The sequence below is a fragment of the Littorina saxatilis genome, linkage group LG4 (genome assembly GCF_037325665.1).
Source record: "Littorina saxatilis isolate snail1 linkage group LG4, US_GU_Lsax_2.0, whole genome shotgun sequence".
Lineage (NCBI taxonomy): Eukaryota > Metazoa > Mollusca > Gastropoda > Littorinimorpha > Littorinidae > Littorina > Littorina saxatilis.
In genome coordinates, this window is record NC_090248.1 from 23,893,446 (window position 1) to 23,918,121 (window position 24,676).

A 24,676-nucleotide genomic window follows, 5' to 3' on the forward strand; every position below is an offset into this window, starting at 1 on the left:
CCAAAAGCACACCAAAACCCATTCTTGCACGTACCGAAAGGATAGTTTTGGCATGAAAAAAAGTTGTATTGAACAGCCAGTGGAACACCCGGAGATTATCCAGGCGCAAAGAAATACACGCCAGGCACGACCAAATAAACACTGGAATCCATTCCGCTAATACCTAAAGGAAATATCGACCAAAGAATCACCAAAAAAGTATCCAACAGGAAAGTTTTGGCAGGTAAACAGCAGCGAAAAGCTTTATCGACAAAAGGCACGCCAAGAGAGTATCCAGAACCAGACCCGGCCAAGCGAGACCAAAGAATCACCAGAATGCATTCGCGAATACCAAAAGGAAAGTTTGGACAGGGGAAAAAAACAGCAAGAAGCTTCATCGACCAAGGAAACGCTCAGAGAGTATCATGACCAAGACCAGGCCAGCCGTGACCGACGAAAACCAGGAATCCATTCTTGCGATATCCAAAGGAAAGTTTTGACGGAAAAAAGCAGCAACAAGCTCCATTGCCTATTCAAATATCCAGAGAGTATCCAAGTCCAGACCACGCCTGCCGCGACTAAAGTACACAGGAATGCATTCGTAATTTTTTTAATTTTTTTTTTAACGAAATAGAATAATAAGAAGAAGAAGAAGAAGAAGAAGAAGAAGAAGAAGAAGAAGAAGAAGAAGAAGAAGAAGAAGAAGAAGTTAAGGAGAAGGAGAAATAAATAGTGGCATCGATCAATGAAACGCCAAGAGAGATCTAGAAGCCCAGACAAACCCAGGCCAGACGCGACAAGAAAATCAACAAGAATCCCTTCCTATGAAAACCAAAGGAAGAAGAAAGGAAAAACATTCGTCGATCAACGCGTGAAATTCCATGAGAGCATCCAACAATAGACCAGGCCAGGCGCGACCAAAGAAAAACAGGAATCCATTCCTGCGAATACCAAAAGGCCAGACCGTCCCCCTTCCCTTAAAAAGCAACAACGGATAAATCCATACACATGGCTACATTATACAAGTACAACAACAAAAACTTAAAGAGAGTAAGAACATGACGGACAAGGTTTGTTTGTTTGTTTATTTGTTGCTTAACGTCCAGCCGACTACGCAGAGCCATATCAGGACGAGGAAGAGGGGGATGAAGGGGGCCACTTGTCAAGCGATTCCTGTTTACAAATGCACTAACCCATTACTTGTGTCCCAGCAGGCTTTAGTAAAACTAAATTAATACCTACTGGAAGATTACCAGTTTCCAGTATGTTAAAATAGGCTTAACCTATCTACTGCTGGACTTACATCAGAACACTAACAGATTAAACTATACATGAATCGCGAGACAAGCGGCAAGAGAAGAGATTTTTGGAAAAAATACAGGTGAATGAGCAAGAAGGCAGAAAAAAGAAAAGAATTCATGAAGAAAAAGAGAGCATGACAGAAAAGAGGAACCAAAAATCTACCTAACAGCAAACTAGAAAGCTCCTGCGGTTCCAAAAACAGGAGGGGCCTTTAATTTCATAACCGCAGTGCCCCACTGCGGGAGACGGACAAGGGCAGCGGTAGGACACAAAAGACGGCAGTATCAAAAGCTTCATCGACCAGCTCGTCAAACGATCTGAGAGTGTGATGGCCCAGGCCAGGGGCAGCCAAAGGAGCACAGCATTCCATTCCTGCCAATACCAAAGGACCAGGCCCTACCCCGCCCTCCTAAAACACACACACACACACACACACACACACACACACACACACACACACACACACACACACACACACACAAAACACCAACAGAGGAATCCATACATGGAATAAAAAAATGTTACAGAATTTTTTTATTTTTTTTTTTAAAGAACACGACAAAAAGAAGGTAGCGGTAGGACACCCCCCCCCCCCCCTCCCTATAAAAAAAAATAAAATAAAGAATAAAAGCAGTTTAAAAAGCTTCATCGACCAGCACGTCAAACGCTATGACTGAGTGATGGCCCAGGCCAGGGGCAGCCAAAGGAGCACAGCATTCAATTCCTGCCAATACCAAAGGAAGCCTTTGAAGAAGGAGACGCAGAGGGGATAAAAGAGCACCAGTATAGCCTCAATTTAATTTAACGAAGTCGACATCGCAAAGTTTACTTCACGAAGCTGGCTGAACAAAGCTTTGGCACTGAATTTTCTGTAAAAAAAAAAAGAAACCTTCGCGAAGTCTTTGCGAAGTCGACTTTTGGCTCAATTAAGAAACGCCTTCAAATAAAAGAAGACGAAGAAAACGCAAGAAATAACAATCTTCATCCACCAGCACATTGTACACCCAAAGAATATCTAGACCCAGGCCATAGAAACACAGGAATCCATTCCTGCGAATACCCAGAGGATTTTTTCACCCTCCCCTGATCCAACTTGAACACCTCTTGCCTGCATGCAGATCGATTCTGATCAGCTTTTCCTTCTTTGGCCGTCCATTGCGTCTCCACTCCAAAAAGCTTCAATGACAACAAAAAGAATAGGAGAGAGAAAAAAAAAAGTGGTCCGAAAGGCGAAATGCATTGGAATGCAAAGAGGTAGTTAGAGAAAATGGCGTTGGAATGCGGCATAAGGGAACAGGGAAAGTGAGAATAAGAGACTGAGGCGGATATCCTAAAAAGGGCAAATCGTTCATCTTAAGGGGCGGGGGGAGAGAGAGAGAGAGAGAGAGAGAGAGAGAGAGAGAGAGAGAGAGAGAGAGAGAGAGAGAGAGAGAGAGAGAGAGAGAGAGAGAGAGAGAGAGAGAGAGAGAGAGAGAGAGTTCAGCTCTTGCTGATGATAAACAACATGTACACACATCACGTCACCAAAGAGCACTACAGTTTACAGCGAAATTGTGAGATGCCCTCTGCATACACTTTTCCAGGGTCAAATTGCATTGCTCAGAAGCCTTTAATATCGCGATCATTGCACGTGCAGTGAAGACAAAGTACAGACAAATCTGATGTAATGTCAAGAAAGTGAATCAGGCATGAATATATGAATAAAAAAATTTCATAACAACTTGCTTATCGTCCTATGTCCATGATGAACACAAATGAATAAGCAGTAAACGCTGTAATAAGTTGTCTTGTTCTACTTTCTACCCAATCCCACGCGCCAAAGCTCATCTTCTTCAAATGTATGCGCTGAAAAGATGAACAAATCGTCTCTACACAGTCTAGGCGCAGTCCTAGCACGCGCCATCGCAGTCTTCGCACGTGGCAGTAGGAGGAGGGGCTTAGCTAGCCGTTTGTGCAGTAACCATGTCGGTATCAATTAAGCTCCACCGCGGCTTCGGTCCCAGTGTGTTATTTTGACCTGCCATGCTGCGGTCAAGAACTTTCCCACATGCGGTAGCAGACTATCAAGTTTCCAAACGCTGACAACTCCGAAGACTCTGGACTCTGTGGAGAGAATTTCTCTCTGTGTAGGGCTGCAGGGGTTTGATGTAGGCTACAGATTTCCCTGTGTCACTGCTCAAACCAGGCCCGTTTTTATATTTAGTCAAGTTTTGACTAAATATTTTAACATCGAGGGGGAATCGAAACGAGGGTCGTGGTGTATGTGCGTGTGTGTGTGCGTGTGTGTGTGTGTGTAGAGCGATTCAGACTAAACTACTGTTATATTTGGATTAAAAACAAGCTCTGAAAATTAAATATATAAAAATTATTATCAAAATTAAATTGTCGAAATCAATTTAAAAACACTTTCATCTTATTCCTTGTCGGTTCCTGATTCCAAAAACATATAGATATGATATGTTTGGATTAAAAACACGCTCAGAAAGTTAAAACGAAGAGAGGTACAGAAAAGCGTGCTAACCTTCTCAGCGCAAGTACTACCCCGCTCTTCTTGTCAATTTCACTGCCTTTGCCGTGAGCGGTGGACTGACGATGTTACGAGTATACGGTCTTGCTGCGTTGCATTGCGTTTAGTTTCATTCTGTGAGTTCGACAGCTACTTGACTAAATGTTGTATTTTCGCCTTACGCGACTTGTTTTACAAATTTTAGTCAAGTTTTGACTAAATGTTTTAACGTAGAGGGGGGAATCGAGACGAGGGTCGTGGTGTATGTGTGTGTGTGTGTGTGTGTGTGTGTGTGTGTGTGTGTGTGTGTGTGTGTGTGTGTCTGTCTGTCTGTGTGTGTGTGTGTGTAGAGCGATTCAGACCAAACCACTGGACCGATCTTTATGAAATTTGACATGAGAGTTCCTGGGATTGATATCCCCGAACGTTTTTTTCATTTTTTTGATAAATGTCTTTGATGACGTCATATCCGGCTTTTCGTGAAAGTTGAGGCGGCACTGTCACGCTCTCATTTTTCAACCAAATTGGTTGAAATTTTTGTCAAGTAATCTTCGACGACGCCCAGACTTCGGTATTGCATTTCAGCTTGGTGGCTTAAAAATTAATAAATGACTTTGGTCATTAAAAATCGGAAAATTGTAAAAAAAAATGTTTTTATATGAAACGATTCAAATTTACGTTCATCTTATTCTCCATCATTTGCTGATTCCAAAAACATATAAATATGTTATATTTGGATTAAAAACAAGCTCTGAAAATTAAATATATAAAAATTATTATCAAAATTAAATTTTCGAAATCAATTTAAAAACACTTTCATCTTATTTCTTGTCGGTTCTTGATTCCAAAAACATATAGATATGATATGTTTGGATTAAAAACACGCTCAGAAAGTTAAAACGAAGAGAGGTACAGAAAAGCGTGCTATCCTTCTCAGCGCAAGTACTACCCCGCTCTTCTTGTCAATTTCACTGCCTTTGCCGTGCGCGGTGGACTGATGCTACGAGTATTACGGTCTTGCTGCGTTGCATAAATAAGGGAGTCTGGACTGGACCGCGTCTGAACTGTACACGCCCAGGCCTAGGTGGTCAAGCTAAGCTGGATTTGATCAGGATTCCAGGATAAACCACAGCTAAGCAGATAACGTCGGCAATCCCTTTTTTTAATTTTTTTTTTTATCCCAGTGAACTTTTTTCCTCTAAGAACGTTAAGTCACTAGCTGTCATGCTGGAAACTGGAACTCCTATTATTCCACTGTCTGAGAAGTTTGTCACATCCATGTATCGAAATGTCTCGGTTTTAATAGCAGTACGAAACAGTTTTCGTAAATTTGGTAGTGTGAAATAGGCTCAACCCATAACTTTGTTACCTACGTTTACTGACAAAGGTTCATTATCACCTGTACGAGTCACGCAAAGGCCTCGGGGATTTCTCGTTAACTGCACACTTAGTTACTTGCCGTGTCTCATCGACACTTCAGTGGATTGCTTATAAATATATCTTGGACCTCCCACAGAGGAGACCATGGTGCGGCTTTTTGGTGAGGGTGTAAATCTGTTCCAGGATCAGGTGCCATGGAGGACGTTTTCTCAGTCTCCATGAACACATGGGACAGATTGAGAGTATGTGAATCAGAATGGATTTATTGGATAACATCACAAGGTCGTTGTCGGTGAGCGTTCCAGCACGTACATATTGTAACAGCTCGGTGCCATACAAACGGCAACAGAGACAATTGATTAATCTATTCAACAGAGACAATTGATCAATCTATTATTCAGGCTTCGCTGTTTACCATTATAGATGTGTGAGGTAAACAAAAATGCCAGCTTCTATTTAGGCATTCAGCCAAAAGTCGCAGCTAACTTTCACAAACAACTGTACGTCTTACAGCAAGAATTTGCCTTCTACCTACTACAGTCCATGACCTCCCTCAGAATCACTCAGTAGATACAAAGACAAAAATCACTCCTCCGCAAGAAACCTGGATCCGCTCAGAGTGGATCATTATCCCCCGCAAGCAGTATAAAGACCCTTGCGACTTACTGTTTTTCTGGTATTTTGGTAGACCTTTTCAAAAGGTCTCAGTTCACAAAACGTTAGAATTAGGTACGGAAGTGGAAACGGATATGCCGAAACAGGCACTCATTTGTCGGCTGGGCACAACTTTAAAAACAAACTATTCAATCTTATTTCCAACCTTCGCAATTCACTTCCGTTAATGTCTTCCGGTGTGAATTTGCAACCTACTATCTAAAATAAAGCCTGCTATTAATTTTGGAGAAATAAGTCTACTCCACGAAGCTTGCTGCACGAAGCTTTGGCACTGAATGTTAGGTAAAAATACTTCGCGAAGTCAACTTCGGGCTCAATTAAGGACGTCCTTTACAACCAAGTTTTGCAGTTTACTTCCACGAAAGCCTTTCAGTATGAACCTGTCCACGGCCTTCTACTAACCCATCACTTATACTAAACATATACTAAGAGCAAAGGAGTCCACAAGAGAAAGCGTATGATATTATCTGCTCAGAGTGGATCATTATCCCCCGCAAGCGCTGGAAGGGCCTCGGGAATTTGCTGTTTACACGTACTTTGGGTGCTACCACTCCTAGCCCTGACTGTATACCGTCAGTGGTCGATGGTCGCTTATTACTGTTAATGAGGACTTGACCTTCAGCAGACGAGATTGTATTGCCTTTGTTTTCTGCGCCGATTCGACAATGATCTTCGCAAAACTACAAGCGGACGTCTCTGAAATGTGGGTGAGAAAAAAACCCAGCCATGAGTAAAGAAGTCGTCAAGGAATCGTAATAAAACAAGGAGCAAATGCAAAATGTCTACAAACAAAACTACGACACCAATTTCCAACGAAGCACACCGTATCAGTTCGCAAACTTCCATCGCACATTTATTTGATATAGACTTCCATGTGCGTGCTTCCTCTGAGAGCCATAAAAATCATTCAGAACGGAAGATCCGTATCTCCTACATACAAATTATGCAGTGGGCCCCCCCACTAGACTCCCCGTCGGTAGCCCTTCCGGCACTGTGTTTCTTTGCCCCCACTAGACTCCCCGTCGGTAGCCCTTCCGGCACTGTGTTTCTTTGCCCCCACTAGACTCCCCGTCGGTAGCCCTTCCGGCACTGTGTTTCTTTGCCCCCACTAGACTCCCCGTCGGTAGCCCTTCCGGCACTGTGTTTCTTTGCCCCCACTAGACTCCCCGTCGGTAGCCCTTCCGGCACTGTGTTTCTTTGCCCCCACTAGACTCCCCGCCGGTAGACCTTCCGGCACTGTGTTTCTTTGCCCCCACTAGACTCCCCGTCGGTAGCCCTTCCGGCACTGTGTTTCTTTGCCCCCACTAGACTCCCCGCCGGTAGCCCTTCCGGCACTGTGTTTCTTTGCCCCCACTAGACTCCCCGTCGGTAGCCCTTCCGGCACTGTGTTTCTTTGCCCCCACTAGACTCCCCGTCGGTAGCCCTTCCGGCACTGTGTTTCTTTGCCCCCACTAGACTCCCCGTCGGTAGCCCTTCCGGCACTGTGTTTCTTTGCCCCCACTAGACTCCCCGTCGGTAGCCCTTCCGGCACTGTGTTTCTTTGCCCCCACTAGACTCCCCGCCGGTAGACCTTCCGGCACTGTGTTTCTTTGCCCCCACTAGACTCCCCGTCGGTAGCCCTTCCAGCACTGTGTTTCTTTGCCCCCACTAGACTCCCCGTCGGTAGCCCTTCCGGCACTGTGTTTCTTTGCCCCCACTAGACTCCCCGTCGGTAGCCCTTCCGGCACTGTGTTTCTTTGCCCCCACTAGACTCCCCGTCGGTAGCCCTTCCGGCACTGTGTTTCTTTGCCCCCACTAGACTCCCCGTCGGTAGCCCTTCCGGCACTGTGTTTCTTTGCCCCCACTAGACTCCCCGCCGGTAGACCTTCCGGCACTGTGTTTCTTTGCCCCCACTAGACTCCCCGTCGGTAGCCCTTCCGGCACTGTGTTTCTTTGCCCCCACTAGACTCCCCGTCGGTAGCCCTTCCGGCACTGTGTTTCTTTGCCAAGTATACATCCCTTGATCGATGCTGAGTTGCTGTTTAGGAGGATACCATCATCCACAAAAGACACACTGGCAAGAATATGATGGCCTTTTGCCCTTTGTTATGGTTGTCGAAGGTCTTTGGTCGATGGGTTTTATACCGTGCCGTTTTCTGTGTATCTAGCCCAGGAGAGGGCAAAACGAAGACAAATCGACCGAAATAAACCTAGGAAGAAATAGATGATGCCACAAAGAAAACTACGTCGTTGTTTCATTTCAAAGTTGTCACCTGTTATGCAATCGACCTCTGTTTTCACCTCATACATTATAAATATCTTGTTCTCTAGTTTCCAATCGTCCGAACATAGATTTAATATTAGTGGTGAATAATTCTAAAAGCAACAGCAATTCGTCTTGGTCTTACATTTCTTGTAGTGCACACTAACCTGGGTAGATGGAAAGATATTGAAACCATACATCATTGAGACTTTTATTTTTATCAATCTACTTTAGTGAATAATTTTTTTAAATATCTTGTTTGCGAAACTCTTTTTTTTTGCGAACGGTTACAGTACTGCATTACATCAACATGTTGCTTCTGATTAGCCTATTTATACTAACATACACTCGAAAACAAAACTCGCACAACTTTAAACTTCCCCAGTTTTTAAGGAAAAAACACACAAAAATAAATTGATATTGATGGGTGAAAATAGTGGAAAACATGAATAACTTCACGACTAAACCTAGGTTCTTTCATGTCATGGTTGTTCCATTCTACCACGAACTCCAGAACATTGTCCGATCAGTAGATACCAAAGAGTCAAGTCCATCCACACACAATCCCAAAGCCATTCAAAAGGGGTCATTATTGGACTGGGTGGCCGAGTGGTAACGCACTTGCGCTCGGAAGCGAGAGGTTGCGAGTTCGACCCTGGGTCAGGGCGTTAGCAATTTTCTCCCCCCTTTCCTAACCTTGGTGGTGGGTTCAAGTGCTAGTCTTTCAGATGAGACGAAAAATCGAGGTGTGCACGTTAAAGATCCCACGATTGACAAAAGGGTCTTTCCTGGCAAAATTGTATTGGCATAGATAAAAATGTCCACCAAAATACCCGTGTGACTTGGAATAATAGGCCGTGAAAAGTAGGATATGCGCCGAAATGGCTGCGATCTGCTGGCCGATGTGAATGCGTGATGTATTGTGCAAAAAAATTCCATCTCACACGGCATAAATAAATCCCTGCGCCTTGAATATGTGCGCGACATAAATTGCATAAAAAAATAAAAATAAAAATAAAATAAATCCCTGCGCTTAGAACTGTACCCACGGAATACGCGCGATATAAGCCTCATATTGATTGATTGATTGATTGATTATTCCCCGTAAGCGGTGTAAAATCCCCTGGGATTTTCTGTTCATGACACCGCGGGCGCAGTGGATTTGCAGGCAGAGTCTGCTGATCGATGGTGGTTTACTGCTAACGAGGATCTCATTGTATACGAGGCAAGGACATTTTGTTCAGGTAGTGTTAACGTAAGACTTTGAAGAAACAGTTATCATAATGACAGCAATTTTTGCTTCTCCCTTCATCATGGACATGTAAGATAAGGAATTCTACTAAAACATTCACTGTAAACTGAAGTGTTCCACTTTTGAAAACACTTTTTGTAGCCAGTTGTGAACACACTGTAACGAATAATATAATTCTGCACTGGAAAAAGAAGCAATCAATCAATCAATCAATAGGAACCCAGTTCTAAGCACTTGTCGAAGCACACATGGTAAACACTACCATGTGTGTTGATTTTGCTAATAGAATCACATAATAGTATTTCACACAGAGTCCGCCACTGGTTACGAAAAGTATGTTCAAGAGTGGAACACAGTACTTCACCTTGCAGTAAAATTATTGTCTACTGATGACGGTCTGATTGATTACAGGGGCAAGACACTTTTATTAGAAGTTATCAAGAGACTTTGATCAGAAAATTATCAGAACTTGGTCAGTTTTGATTGTCTTTTTACCCTGAAGAGGTAAAAGTAAAAAATATTCTGAAACGCAGAAATCGTCGCACATTTTGCCATCTTTTCGGCAAATATTTTCACAGTACGGAAAATGTGACGCCAAGAATATCCTCAAACTTCCGAAAATTGGCGAAACTGTTATACCCATTTCGGCAAATAAAATGGACGGGAGAAAATGCCATCTCAGGTATGCAACCTTTTAAAAAAAATCTTTGTTACCCCTTATCCATGTAATAGAAGCATTCGTTTGCTCTATTTGCGGGATGCGCGACACTCAAAAACCGAACTAAAAAGAAGATTGTCAGGCATGACTGCAATAACCAGACCTTACTTAACCTTCTTTCATTCCATTTAAGAACTTCCCGTTGAAACGTTCATTTGTTAAGTAGTGTAAAACTGGAAAAGTTGATAAACAGCAAAATTAGGTACGCAAAACTGAGTACAGGTAATCAACACCGATCAGTTGTCGACTGCCTTCACTGAGTTTTCTCCTAAGACGCAACGACGAACAGCATCATATTACAAGGAACGTACACTGATAACATGAATGACATATGAAACACTATCGTTCCGATCAATGTGAGAGAATTCAAACTAACCCACTAACAACAACTACATGTGTATAACTCACCTGAGACACGGCGAATCAGTTTCTAAATTATCCATAAACAGGCAAGAGAAATTGCTTCAACACACAGACAATTCTGACAAATGTATTAAGACTCAATTAGTACAAATTACACACGAACTACTATAGGACACCAACAACTCTGTTTTATGATCTAAAAGCAAAAGGCAAGAAATTAGGTGTGTCTATGGAGGGAGTCTTGGAACAGAGAGAATTGTATCGCCCTTATTTAATGAAAATCATTATTGGGCAACAAAGTCTTAAAAACAAAGAGGTCGTAAAACAAAGGTTTCACTTTACAAAATCAAACCAGAAACAAGATCCAACCTACCTTGAATTGTTCCTGTCTCTACAGGCACACCACAAAAACGCAGATCCCACCCGACACACTGTCGACAGCCCTTCCTCCGCCCACACACTGATCAGACCAAGTGACAGAGGCAGAGACCGTCAACCAGTCAGAACCACACACACACGGCACCACACACACACGCCGAATTCAGCGAAGAAGAGGAGACAAGAGAAGGCTCCAATACCCAAAGAGTCCCAGAATAACCGTCGACCGGTTCTATGCGACAAACAGCCTCCCTGAAATAAATGACCTACTTCTGCGTTTGACGTCAACTCCGCACTGGGAGGCAACGCGCACGTGAAACGAACGCGTGCGTCCTAGCTGCTATTGCTTGCTAGTAATCATCATGGCAGCCTCCTGTCTTGTTAAATGTATCTCAAAGAGAGAGAGAGAGAGAGAGAGAGAGAGGGGAGGAGAAGGAGAGAGAGATATGGAAAAAGAGAAATGGTGGTGGTGGGATAGTTGTCGTCATCGCTTGCCTGTGCTGTGACGTCGTTTAATGGGATCGTGCCGCACGCGCAGACTGAATTTTACATTCTGTGAGAGTTCTGTGACGCCTGTGGAACACGGGGTCCAGCAATCGATGGGAACCAACGCCAAACAGTGTGGCGTTAATGTAACTTGTGGGAGTATGCATTGCTAACGGTGGCGGAATAACTCACAATCGATGAAATTAACGGTTTTCGATACAGATGCGTACTTCACACAGGTCTGCGGTTGAACATTTGGTTTTCTCCGTATGTCTTGACGAAAACTTGGGAGAACGACCAAAAAATGTGTATCTCTCTCTCGCTAAAACCTGTGTCACATGCATGTGTGTATCCATTGAACTTCACTAAGAGTGCAATGTGGTAAACAGCTTAGTCGTCTAAGTGCGTTTCCTTGTGTTTCAAAGTGTGTGTGTGTGTGTGTGTGTGTGTGTGTTTGTCAGTCTGTGTGCATGACTATCTGTTGTCTCGGTATCTGTATGACTATATCTCTGTCAGTCTGTGAGCATTTAGGCAACAGTCTTCACAGAAGAATAGATACAAGATGCGCACAAACCCCCAAAGCCCACCAAACTTTCAATCTCCTCTATCCCCACCAAAAAAAAACACTTCCAAAAATCTTCACCAAAACGACTCCCAAACATGAAAAAGAAGAAAAATCAATCCACTATAGCAGACAGACAAGAAAACTCAGCCCCCGGTACCCTGACATTAATCCAAGGCATCACGCAAGCAGGCTTAGCCTCAGAGCCAACCCAGGCGTGACGTAAGCACACACGGGATTATTGATCCAATCGTGTGGCTTGCCACTTTCCAAATCCACCGAGGCTTCTCCACTCCCTCTTTTGCTATTCCCAAAGGAATAGTGGTATTGGAATTCGGCCGCCTTCTTTCCGCCCTATAAATCATACATATTTGTCTCCTTCTAACAGAATTTGCCCTTGCTGGGACAGTCATAATTATGTTGTAAGTCACTGGCCTGTTTTTTTGGGGGAAGAAAGTTGACAAAATATGATACTTCTAGAACGAAGGGATGACTTGTAATGTGTGCACCAAGAGCATACATGGCACTTAAGTTTTAAGCCGATAAATGTCGACCGAGGGCCGGTTTCTAAATCCACCGAGGCTTCCCCACTCCCTCTTTGCTGATCTCAAAGGAATAGTGGTTGTGGAATTGACCGCCTACTGTCCGCCAAATAAATCATACATATTTGTCTCCTTCTGCAAGAATTTGTATTGGCTGGGACAGAAATGTATGAGTTGACTTTGGCTTGTTTCAACCGAGAGCAGATATGGTATAAATCACTAAAACTCTACAGTGTAGAGTAATACGACTTTCTGACTTAGAGTGTTAAAAACGGGAAGTTTGCACATTTCTTTGTATTCATTTGCCATTGGTAACCATTCGACATTTTACCTCAAAACACGCCTTTCAGCAACGCCCAAAGAATTCCTGACAGTTGCTTTTTCTTCTCTCAATGTAAACTGAAATAAGAACATCCTGTGGTTTGGCAGTTCCCAAATCCAGCTCCAGCTAGTGGTAGAGAACTGACCGTTATCCGTCCGCCATATAAATCCTACAAAGGGGTTTTCTTCTTTCAGGAAATAAGCACTGGTGAGGGACAATCTTTGTTGTCAATCACTGAGGAAGCAGCCGCGCCAGGGATTTAGAGGATAAACATTGACAGGCAAGGGTTGCCGGAACCAAGGAATAAATTCCGTGCACACCAATAAAGACATGGCTTGAACCTCCAAAGAGTTAGACTGATAAGACAAAAGGCCAGTTTCCAAATCCACGGAGACTTCTACTTCTCTGGCTTTGCTGTTTCCAAAGGAGTTATGGTCGTGAATTGACCGCTTGTGTCTGATATATATACATGTATTAGAAATCATTGACAGGAAAGGGTTGCCGGAACCAAGGAATAAATTCCGTGCACACCAATAAAGACATGGCTTGAACCTCCAAAGAGTTAGACTGATAAGGCAAAAGGCCAGTTTCCAAATCCACGGAGACTTCTACTTCTCTGGCTTTGCTGTTTCCAAAGGAGTTATGGTCGTGAATTGACCGCTTGTGTCTGATATATATACATGTATTAGAAATCATTGACAGGAAAGGGTTCCAGGAAGAAAGAAATGACTTGCTTGCACCAAGAGCAGACATGCATAAACTGTGTAAGTTATAGACAAATAAAACTACACAGACTACGTGGACTTTTTTGCAAATGTTTCGTTTGTCTATGAGTAAGCATCGAATAACATATCTTTCTTTATCATTTTTATTTTTTTTATTTTAAGACTAGTGCAAGTCATCCAAGAACTCTACGCGAACGCCAGCAGTGCAGTGCTCCTCGATGGACAGATAGGAGAGTTCTTCAGGACTTCAGTAGGTGTCCGCCAGGGATGCCTACTCTCCCCTGTCCTTTGTTTGTTTGTTTGTTTGTTTATTTGTTGCTTAACGTCCAGCCGACTACGCAGAGCCATATCAGGACGAGGAAGGGGGGGATGAAGGGGGCCACTTGTCAAGCGATTCCTGTTTACAAATGCACTAACCCATTACTTGTGTCCCAGCAGGCTTTAGTAAAACTAAATTAATACCTACTGGAAGATTACCAGTTTCCAGTATGTTAAAATAGGCTTAACCTATCTACTGCTGGACTTACATCAGAACACTAACAGATTAAACTATACATGAATCGCGAGACAAGCGGCAAGAGAAGAGATTTTTGGAAAAAATACAGGTGAATGAGCAAGAAGGCAGAAAAAAGAAAAGAATTCATGAAGAAAAAGAGAGCATGACAGGAAAGAGGAACCAAAAATCTACCTAACAGCAAACTAGAAAGCTCCTGCGGTTCCAAAAACAGGAGGGGCTTTTAATTTCATAACCGCAGTGCCCCACTGCGGGATCCCCTGTCCTGTTCAACCTCTTCCTGGAGCAGATTATGCAGGAGACCCTCCACGACCACCACACCTCCATCTCCATCGGCGGCAGACCCATCTCCAACCTGAGATTCGCTGACGACATAGACCTCATGGGTGGGAGCAACAGCGAGCTACAAGATCTCACCAACAGACTATCGGAGAGAGCAGGAGCGTACGGGATGGAGGTCAGCACGGAGAAGTCCAAGACGATGGTTAACAGCACGAACGACACCAGTGCAGTCATCACCATGAACGGCGAGAAGCTGGAAGAGGTCAGCAAGTTCAAGTACCTGGGAGCAACCCTGTCCAAGGACGGCACCAGTACCGCGGAGGTCCGCATCAGAATCGCCACGGCGACCTCAGCGATGGCCAGACTGAGCAGGTTGTGGACAAGCAACTCCATCAGCTTCTCCACCAAGTACAGGCTCTACAAGTCCCTCGTAGTCTCCATCCTCCTCTACGGCTGTGAAACCTGGACACTACTAGCCGAAACAGAACGAAAGATCCAAGCCTTCGAGTTCAAGTGCTTGCGCAGACTGCTGCGCATCTCATACTTGGAACACAAGACGAACGAGTACGTGCGGAACACAACAACGGCACTCGTGGGACCCCAGGAACCCCTCCTGGCAACTGTCAAACGACGCAAGCTTGTCTGGTTCGGTCACATCACCAGGCACGACTCCCTGTGCAAGACTATACTTCAGGGAACTCTGGAGGGTGGTCGTCGCCGTGGCCGACCGACAAAGAGCTGGACAGACAAAGTCAAGGAATGGACCTCGCTTCCCATGGATGAGCTGCTCACAACGGCCCAGAACAGACCCGAATGGAGGAGGACTGCTGTCTCGTCGTCCCCTCATGCCCCCCCCCCCCCCCCCCCCCCCGACGGCCAAATCGGTCAAGGGAATGAAATGAAATGAATGAAGCCGCGACAGAGAGTAAGAATCGGAAAATGAGCGTAATTCTTTGTATTGACTGTTATAGGGGAACGAACTACTTGATATTTTACCGCGGAACACGCCTTTAAAAAAAAGCATAGAGAAAGCCAGGAAGGTTTTGTTCTGTCAATTTAAACTGAAAGAAGAAAAGTTTCATCGACAAACAAACAAAAAATCGGCGGTTTCAACATTGTAAGGAGCGGCTATGAAAACTGTAATTCGACAAAATAGACAGGCATTACAATGAAGTCCTTCGCAATCAATCTGCCATAAACCGATCACGACATGCATAAGCTGAATGGAAACGGAAATAAAATGGACAGCAATCGCATTTCCCTGCCTGCAACAAATTCCATGTTATTTAGTTTTGTGGATGAAGAGAGAGAGAGAGAGAGAGAGAGAGAGAGAGAGAGAGAGAGAGAGAGAGAGAGAGAGAGAGAGAGAGAGAGAGAGAGAGTGAAGAGAGAGAGAGTCGTACAGAGAGAGAGAGAGAGAGTCGTACAGAGAGAGAGAGAGAGAAAGAGAGAGAGAGAGAGAGAGAGAGAGAGAGAGAGAGAGAGAGAGAGAGAGAGAGAGAGAGAGAGAGAGAGGTCCGTCCCATCGATCCCCTACATGCAGTAGATTGCCTCCTCAACTAGACCTAATCAACGCCTTTCCACAAAAAGGCCTCAGTTTTCTTCTTCTTCTTTCCTCTCTGTTCGCCGTTTTCTTCAATTCTAAACAAAAGAGAGAGAAAAAAAGAAATAAAAAAAGGTTTAGGTGAAATCTACATCTTAGTGTTTTGTTGGAATCTGCTGAATTAGTGTCAAATTACATTCTACACGGGCTGGATTGTCTAGACAACAAGACCTAATCAATGCCTTTCGACAAAAAGGCATCATTCTTCTTCTTCTTTCCTCTCTGTTCGCTATCTGAATCGCCGTTTTCTTCAATTCTACTTTCAGAAAGAAAGTTTTGGTGGAATCTACATCCTAACGTTCTGTTGTGATCTGAATTAGTGTCACAAATTACATTCTATACGCGCTGGATTGCCTAGACAACAAGACCTAATCAACGCCTTTCGACAAAAAGGCATCATTCTTCCTCTTCTTTTCTCTCTGTTCGCCGTTTTCTTCAATTCTAGAGAGAACGTTGAGGTGCAATCTGCATCCTAGCCTTTTGTTGGGATCTGAATTAGTGTCAAATTACATTCTACGCGCGCTGGATTGCCTACACAACAAGACCAAATCAATGCCAGTCAGCAAAAATGCACCATTTTGTTTTTCTTCTTCTTCTTCTGCTTTCACCAGAGTCCGCTTCCTGAAATGCTGTTTTCTTCGATTCTAGAAAGAAGTTGAAGTGGAATCTACACGCTGGGCTTTTTGTAAGGATCTAAACTAGAGGTAAATTACATTTCAATCGCCTTCGTTGTGGATTTGCGTTGTTGCTTTCTTCAAAGCAAGGGTTGTGGTTAATTAATAGCCTCACCAGACGAATGGGTTTAAATTAATGAGTTCGACACGGAATGTTGGTGTGGGTGTTTTGGTATTTTGTTTTGTTTGTTTTTATATTTAGTCAAGTTTTGACTAAATATTTTAACATCGAGGGGGAATCGAAACGAGGGTCGTGGTGTATGTGCGTGTGTGTGTGTGTGCGTGCGTGTGTGTGTGTGTGTAGAGCGATTCAGACTAAACTACTGGACCGATCTTTATGAAATTTGACATGAGAGTTCCTGGGTATGAAATCCCCGAACGTTTTTTTTCATTTTTTTTGATAAATGTCTTTGATGACGTCATATCCGGCTTTTCGTGAAAGTTGAGGCGGCACTGTCACGCCCTCATTTTTCAACCAAATTGGTTCAAATTTTGGTCAAGTAATCTTCGACGAAGCCCGGGGTTCGGTATTGCATTTCAGCTTGGTGGCTTAAAAATTAATTAATGACTTTGGTCATTAAAAATCTGAAAATTGTAAAAAAAAATAAAAATTTATAAAACGATCCAAATTTACGTTTATCTTATTCTCCATCATTTGCTGATTCCAAAAACATATAAATATGTTATATTCGGATTAAAAACAAGCTCTGAAAATTAAATATATCAAAATTATTATCAAAATTAAATTGTCCAAATCAATTTAAAAACACTTTCATCTTATTCCTTGTCGGTTCCTGATTCCAAAAACATATAGATATGATATGTTTGGATTAAAAACACGCTCAGAAAGTTAAAACAAAGAGAGGTACAGAAAAGCGTGCTATCCTTCTTAGCGCAACTACTACCCCGCTCTTCTTGTCAATTTCACTGCCTTTGCCATGAGCGGTGGACTGACGATGCTACGAGTATACGGTCTTGCTGAAAAATTACATTGCGTTCACTTTCATTCTGTGAGTTCCACAGCTACTTGACTAAATATTGTATTTTCGCCTTACGCGACTTGTTTCTTTGTGCAATGCAGATGTAAAGGAAGGTCATTATAACCTAGTGCTGCTGATAGTTCTCTTTCACAATCGGTAATCGAAGTAGCTATAGCTAACTTCACTGTGGAAAGTGTGTTTAGTTTCTTAGTTGTCCATACCATACCGAAGAAGTCAGCGATAGTAAAGTGACGAAATATTGATGGAGAGTATACCCAAACTATTTTCTGTTGTGTGTGGTGTTTTATTTTTATGTGGAAGTGTCTTCATACAGTTCTCTGGGAGTTCACTTAAGTCACAGGCTTTGGATACAAATGAAGATAGTCATGCAAGCACTACCAAACTCTTCAAGGAGCAACGACTTCAGGCGAGCCTCTCAGGAGACTTTGGAGATGAGGAAAGGCCCGTACAGACAGATGATAAGCACTGCTGACGTATCGTGCCAAAACAATTTGCATTCATCGCTCTATTTTTCAGTCGACTCACAAAGCTTCACTTCAATAGCCTGCAATGTGCGCGGGACTATAAATGAGGTTCAAATTATACGATGGACAGAGGTGCGGACATGCGTGGGCAGAGACTGAGAAAAAAACTCCTCGCACAGATCACAATGGTGTATGTAGAAATAAGCTGGGACAGAAAAAATGGTCATCTCTGCAAGGTTTAATGGGGTGAATTTGCTTTTTTCTCTTTGGACGAAGAAGACGAACACAGGAAATAGGCACTGTTTTGTATGCAGATTCGTAAAACAGCGCTGTGTTGGTACCAAAAAAACAGAAGAAGACCGATGGTTTTATATGCCAGTAAAATGTGCAAGAACAAAGGGATTCGCTACAGGCACATTTCGGGGTGACACACCAAAACAAGTATGCATTATTTTGGTCGGAGCGACTGACATACAAAAAGTGCTTGTATGGCATACACCCCCCCCCCCCCACCCCGCAATATGGTCTTTCTATGCGGTGCAAGCATGAACAAAGGAAATAAACTAATCGAAAAAGCGCAAACAAGTTTTCACGTACAAATTCCAAAAAAACGAACGCCCAAAGAACAAAACAACAAGGGAAAAAAAAGAAAACATAGAAAACAGTTAGTTAGCTGTTGCTTTTCGGGTCCAGCGGACCATAATAGGCCAAATCAGGACCCCATAGAAAACAGTAAAACACATCTGTGCACCAAACATCGAAGAAAAACAGGCAATCAGCGGTGGGCACGTGAACTGCAAGTGACGCCTAATCACAAGTAATATCCGCTGCGCGATTGCAGACCCATCAGTGGCCGTTGTGCTTCCGTCAGATACACACCTCCGTATCCCCAGACCCAGAGAGAATGCCAAGTGCGTGGGCGCTAAGCACCATTTTCAGCACGTTCCCTAGAGAGCCCGATATAGAACCTCATCTGCCTCGGTGCAACCTGGCTTTGGGCACTTGGGGAGAATATATTTGCGAGACCAACGCAATGACATACTCAAACAGCTTACTCCATGCGCAAAACTCCAATTGAGGTAGAAACCATACGCTGGACGAAGGGGTGGAATACTGGGATTGTATCTATATATAGCTCAATGGGCTGGAAATGCGTGGGCTGAGGATGAGAACAAAATAATGTCACTGGGCCCAATGACAGATGCAGAAGAACGGCTGGGACAGAAGAGATTGTCCTCTCTAGAAGGTATTATGGGATGACTGGGTTTTGTCCTCTTGGGATGGAGAAGAGGTGCTGGGTTAAAGGCACAGTAAGCCTCCCGTAAACCATCACAGATACTGTCAGGCTTTTACACACAGTACAAACACCCTTCCATTTGAACGCTCACCAAACGGGAACATCCTAGGTGCCCTACGTAAAGAGCGAGCAATTTTCAAAGAATTTATTTTTGCGTGGTTTATCTTACCCCTGAGCCATCGTGAACCCGTGTGATCCAGTTTCCCTTTTTCACAATGCAGTCGTCAGTTTGTAATTTGAATTTAGCTCGCTGTGAGCTTTTCTGCAATAGCACGTTATTATGTACCTCTTGACTTTTCACGAAACAAACGAATTTGGTTCATAAGAACTCGAGCGATGGCTTGTGACTGCATATAAACCGTCGTCTGCTACGAAAACCACGACCTTGCGTGACCCTGCTTCCGGGCTTTTCTTTTTTCAAACTTTCAAAACTTCGAATTGTACTGATCTTGTCTTGATGAAAAAATATTTCTTGTATGATTTAAGAATGTTTGTGTAACAAGCTGTCAATTTATTATTTAGATTTTAAAAGTTAGGTCTAGCGCCAAAACGCACAATCATCGCTCCACGGCTATCGCCAGTTGAAGGGAAGTAACTCATTTTTGACCTGAGTTCAGGATGGGTCCGATTGAGATGGTCTCAACCCGAAAAATTAATTCTTTGAAAATTGCTCGCTCTTTACGTAGGGCATGCACCTAGGATGTTCCCGTTCGGTGAGTGTTCAAATGGAAGGGTTTGTACTGTGTGTAAAAGCCTGACAGTATAGTATCTGTGATGGTTTACGGGAGGCGTACTGTGCCTTTAAGCGTCTTGTACTTTGTGTCTGACCCTCTCATTGTCCCTATCCTGGTCATCTTTCTTCCTGACTGACGGAAAGAGAAGACATCGTAGAAATAAGATTGTCTTAGACAGTTGAAGAATAGCGCTGGTATCATTATTATTACTTCTTGTTCGTCTTCTTGTCTGAAATATTACCCTCTTCTTCTTCTTACTTTTCTTCTCGCACACCTCTAACTCATTAGCTAAACAAAAGTCAAACTTGATTGGACTGCCTTCTCTGGTTCATTTCAGCTACGAAGTGTGACTGTTCCGTGGGAGAAACGGCCACCCTCTGGCTGGAGTCGTTTCAATACCTCTGCAAAATGTATCATGTCGCTTGTGTTTCTTGATCACACGTGCAGAGAGGCAAAGGAATCAGCTTTATATGTGTGGCCAGATGTCAGTTGTGTCCAGAGCGATGTCTCCAAACGACGACTAGTTTTTCCCTTTGAAAAGCAATGCAGTCTATTTCCACTCCGGATTATAAGAGGTGTATGATGAGCATTGTCTTTTCCTTACAGCTGAGACAAGTCTTCGGGAGTTTTTCTTAACAACATTAGTCGCTGGTACACCGGCCTTAGAGTTCCCTGGGATGCCACAATGGGCAGGCACCCGTTGGAAGTTCACCCTGCTCTGGTAGGCTTTTTGTAGAACTTATAGTGATATGACAGAATGACCTTATAGCCAACAACGATAAAAGACAAGAGAAAATTTTCTCTTCCAGGTAAAGGTAAGCTCAATCGATGAGTTCAACAAAGAATTGCAGCGTCCCACTAGTAAAAGGATGCAACCAACGATGGTGTTTGTTTTCTTCTGTTTAGGTCGCCGTTTTGAAAACTCTAAAAGAGACGCAGACGCTGAGAAGTCAACAACCGGTTTCAAAGAAGCAAGTTTATGGGACTCGAACATGCAGCATGCAATTAGACACAAGATACTGTTTTCGCTGAGGAAATTGCTTCCAGGCAATTAATTTGGAGAAAACAGGTCATTTGTTGCGTTTTCTGAGCAGGGGCATAATTACTTCTTCTTTACAGAATTCAGTTTATTTTCGTGGAATGACTCTGAATAACTGACATCACAGATAAGGGCGTTTCTTGATTACAGGGTAGATTGCCATCAGCCACATCGATCGGAGAGAACGATAGGGGGAGTGGGGTTATGGGGGGTGGGGGGGGGGGAGTGGGAAGGGGGGGGGGGGGGGTGGCACTAACAGTAGCAGCATTTTGCAAGCACAGGCGCATGATATCATACTGGTCCGATGAGGAGAAAAAGAAGAATTCCGAATGATCTTTCGAGTGAATCTTTTTGTATGGAAGAAGTAGAAAGACCACTGTGCACCGTAGTTTTTTTTTTCTCGGCAAGTAGTATCTGTGTGTAAAAAAGGCACCAAAAAGGCCCTTTTTATTAATTTTTTTTAGCTCGTCAAATAATGTCTTTATATAACGGATGCACTAAAAGCAATAAAAAGCAAATTAGTTCATAGTCAAATACGGCCTATAATAATAGTTATATAACGAAAGCGCTATACATTTCAACTTATCACTCTATAAATACTAGCTGCTTGTGTTTATTAATCGAGGCACTAGAATGGCCAATTTCTACTAACCAAATATTGTCTCTATGGAGTGAAGGCATTGAAAAAGCCTTATTTTTTCTTTCGCTCACCAAATTCTGCGTCTATTTACTGGAGGCACTATACCAACCAGACAACCACTTTTTGTCACCGACTCGAAATTTGTTTACTTTACGAGTATCAGGTCGATATCTGCAGAGTCTGTAAAAGTTGCCCAACTACTTTTTTCAAAGAAACCTAGCCTTTTAAATGTTAACGTTATTACTTCCGCCAACCATTGATCTCTAAAATTAGCAAACGAAACTCGAAGATGACAGATCGCATTGCAGGGAAAAGTACATGAAGGGTAAAGTACTTTCCCTCTTTCTCTGTCTGTCTGTCTGTCTGTCTGTCTCTCTTTCTTTCTCTCTCTTTCATTGCACACTCATTGTTTCAGCACCTAACATCTAAGGGCCGACAAATACGCGACATCACACACTATGGGCCATTCAAAATGTCTGCTCATGATTGCTCAACACACACACACACACACACACACACACTCTCTCTCTCTCTTTCTCTCTTTCTCTCTCTCTGCCACTACATCACACTACACGTGACTACACTTCATAACATAACACTAAGCTAGTAAAACCACGGAAACAGTACCACAAAGCATGGTTCTCAAAAGAAAAAAAGAGGTACGGTCAATCATGTGCATTATTGAAGAAGTTTGCCAGGCATTGTGCCGTCTTTTCGCTGGCCTAGTAGGCTATACATTCTCGATGTATATTTGATGAGCATCACTTGCCCGCCAGAAGGTAAATTCTTACATCTTAGTTGAAATATAAATCTTGCTCTGTTGTTGTGGCTGTGTGTATATGCGTGATTGTTTTGCGCGCGTTTTGCGCACGTATGTGTGTGAGTGTGTGTGTGTGTGTGTGTGGGGGGTATTCTTTATGGTGTCCCTTTCAGTCTGCTCACAGAAAGCTTACGGCTCGGATATACAAAAGCTCAGCAGCACAACGACACTGACGCTCTGTTCACAATGTTCCAACAAGCTTGCTAGCTAGCTTTAACTTGACACCTGCGGCATTTTATAGATGGTAAACATCCGTCTGCTAGACAACAACGTCGTTCACACTGTCCCAACATTCTCTTTCTCTTTCTCTTTCTCGCATGCTCATATATGTATTTGTGTGTGTGTGTGTGTGTGTGAACCGGCTTAGCTCATCGCAGACGGCATGAGGGGAAAAGTCACCATCTCGGAATAGAGATACTGAGATATCTCAGCTATCTCAGTCACAATTGAGCGACCGACGAGGGCAGATGAGACACAACAGCTGGCCAGACACAGACAAGAAGAAAATGGATACTCTAATTGCCGGGAATGATGGACACACACTCTCATATAGAGGATGATGGGCAGTGTAATAATAAAAGGAAATATCATGACCAAGCAGGATCTGTTCAATTTACATTTAAAGGTACCATAATTCTCGCTCGCGCACCCTACCACCACCACCGATCTGGCTAAGGTTTTATATATGGGACAAGTTCATCTTTGCACTTGAACATAGACCAAATCTCCACAGCTTGGCTGCTTCCTGAACCGAATGGGATTTTTTTTGTATGCAGTTATAACTCAATTCACAGATTCAAAGAGATACAGTTCTCTTTAGAGGCCGAGGGTCGGGTATAAAAGCAGAGCGGCGCGTGGCACTTCAGTCTAATGTCCAACCCTTTTCAGGAAACGAGCTCTCACTTGAAATATTATTTTCAAAAATACTCTGTCTCTACCAAACTCAAAAGCACCATTTTTGTCAGGCAAACAATTCAAGGTGTACACCACACATGCACCCCAAAAAGTATGTATAATAAGTCCTGGATAACGTACTTTCAGAAAAAAAATTCACTCACCAAATTTGATTTCAAAATCAAACGGCTGTCAGTCGTGGTGGACTGGGCGGAGCTAAAGTCACGAGAAAGATAATGTCCACGCACCGCTCATTCTTTTTCAGAGAAGAAAATCCCACTCTGGCACAGAAAGCAGTCAGGCTGTACGAATTGTTTTATGTGTCGAAGTTAAAGGATGCTCTTATCCAATGTTCATATGAGATAAGAGCACCCCTCCACTTTGACACATACCACAATTCAACTTACTGACGGCTTCAAGGGAAGAGTGGATTTGTTTTTAATCAATAAATGTGCTGATTTGCACACATTTCAGTTAACCATCAACCCACCATACACATCCCAACCTGCACAGAAATCGGCAAGGCAATTGATTTCCGGTACGTGTCCAAGTGGTGGTGTCACGTGGTCTTTTCCCATGTGAAAATCAATAAACAGATAGACTGCTAACGTTCCAAAATTCAGAATCACAAAACAAGTATGGTAGGTTATTGGAACAGTCAGTTTAAGACAAAACACACATAAAGTTACATTAACATTTTGGTTTTTTTTCATAAATAAAGCGTTCCAATAACCTACCACTCTTAATGATTCCTATGTAAAAGCTTGGCCAGCTCTGAGAAAGTGAGCAAGACTGTTTTCAAGGGAAGCGCAGTGCCTTTAATGAGTCTACAGACGCAGCACGCTGCCAGACGGCCCCGAACATTTAACACAGCGTCCACTATGGCAAGAAAATGGCTTTACGTTATTGGAGGTCTATTAGGGGACATTGGAGAAAAAGAGGCTGGTGGAAGGCTTGCTGGGTCGTCCTTTCTTCTCGGTCCATCACCGTAAATCTCCGTTATTTCCACTCTACCAATCTCGTCCCAACCATACCCTTCCCTCTGAAATATTACGAAAATACATAACTAATATCTCTCTCTCTCTCTCTCTCTCTCTCTCTCTCTCTCTCTCTCTCTCTCTCTCTCTCTCTCTCTCTCTCTCTCTCTCTCTCTCTCTCTCTCTCTCTCTCTCTCATTCAAGTCTCCCTCTCTATCAGTCACTTTCTAAGTCTATCTCTCTCTTTCTCTCTACCTCTCTCTGTCTCACTCTTTCTCTTACCTGTCACTTTCCCTTTCCCATAC

General features: G+C 43.3%; 1 protein-coding gene across 2 annotated transcripts in view; it reads right to left on the minus strand.

Annotated features, from left to right (window-relative positions):
• Positions 1–24,676, minus strand: part of LOC138964273 (TBC1 domain family member 30-like) — a 163,477-nt gene that overhangs the window by 71,950 nt on the left and 66,851 nt on the right. Inside the window, exon 1 of one of the 2 annotated variants that reach the window (XM_070336180.1) lies at positions 10,791–10,897. The exons of the other annotated variant lie outside the window; for it this stretch is intronic. The gene's annotated coding sequence lies outside the window, so the exon portion shown is untranslated. Of the gene's footprint in view, positions 1–10,790; positions 10,898–24,676 lie in introns of those variants that run through there. 2 annotated transcript variants of the gene reach the window in all.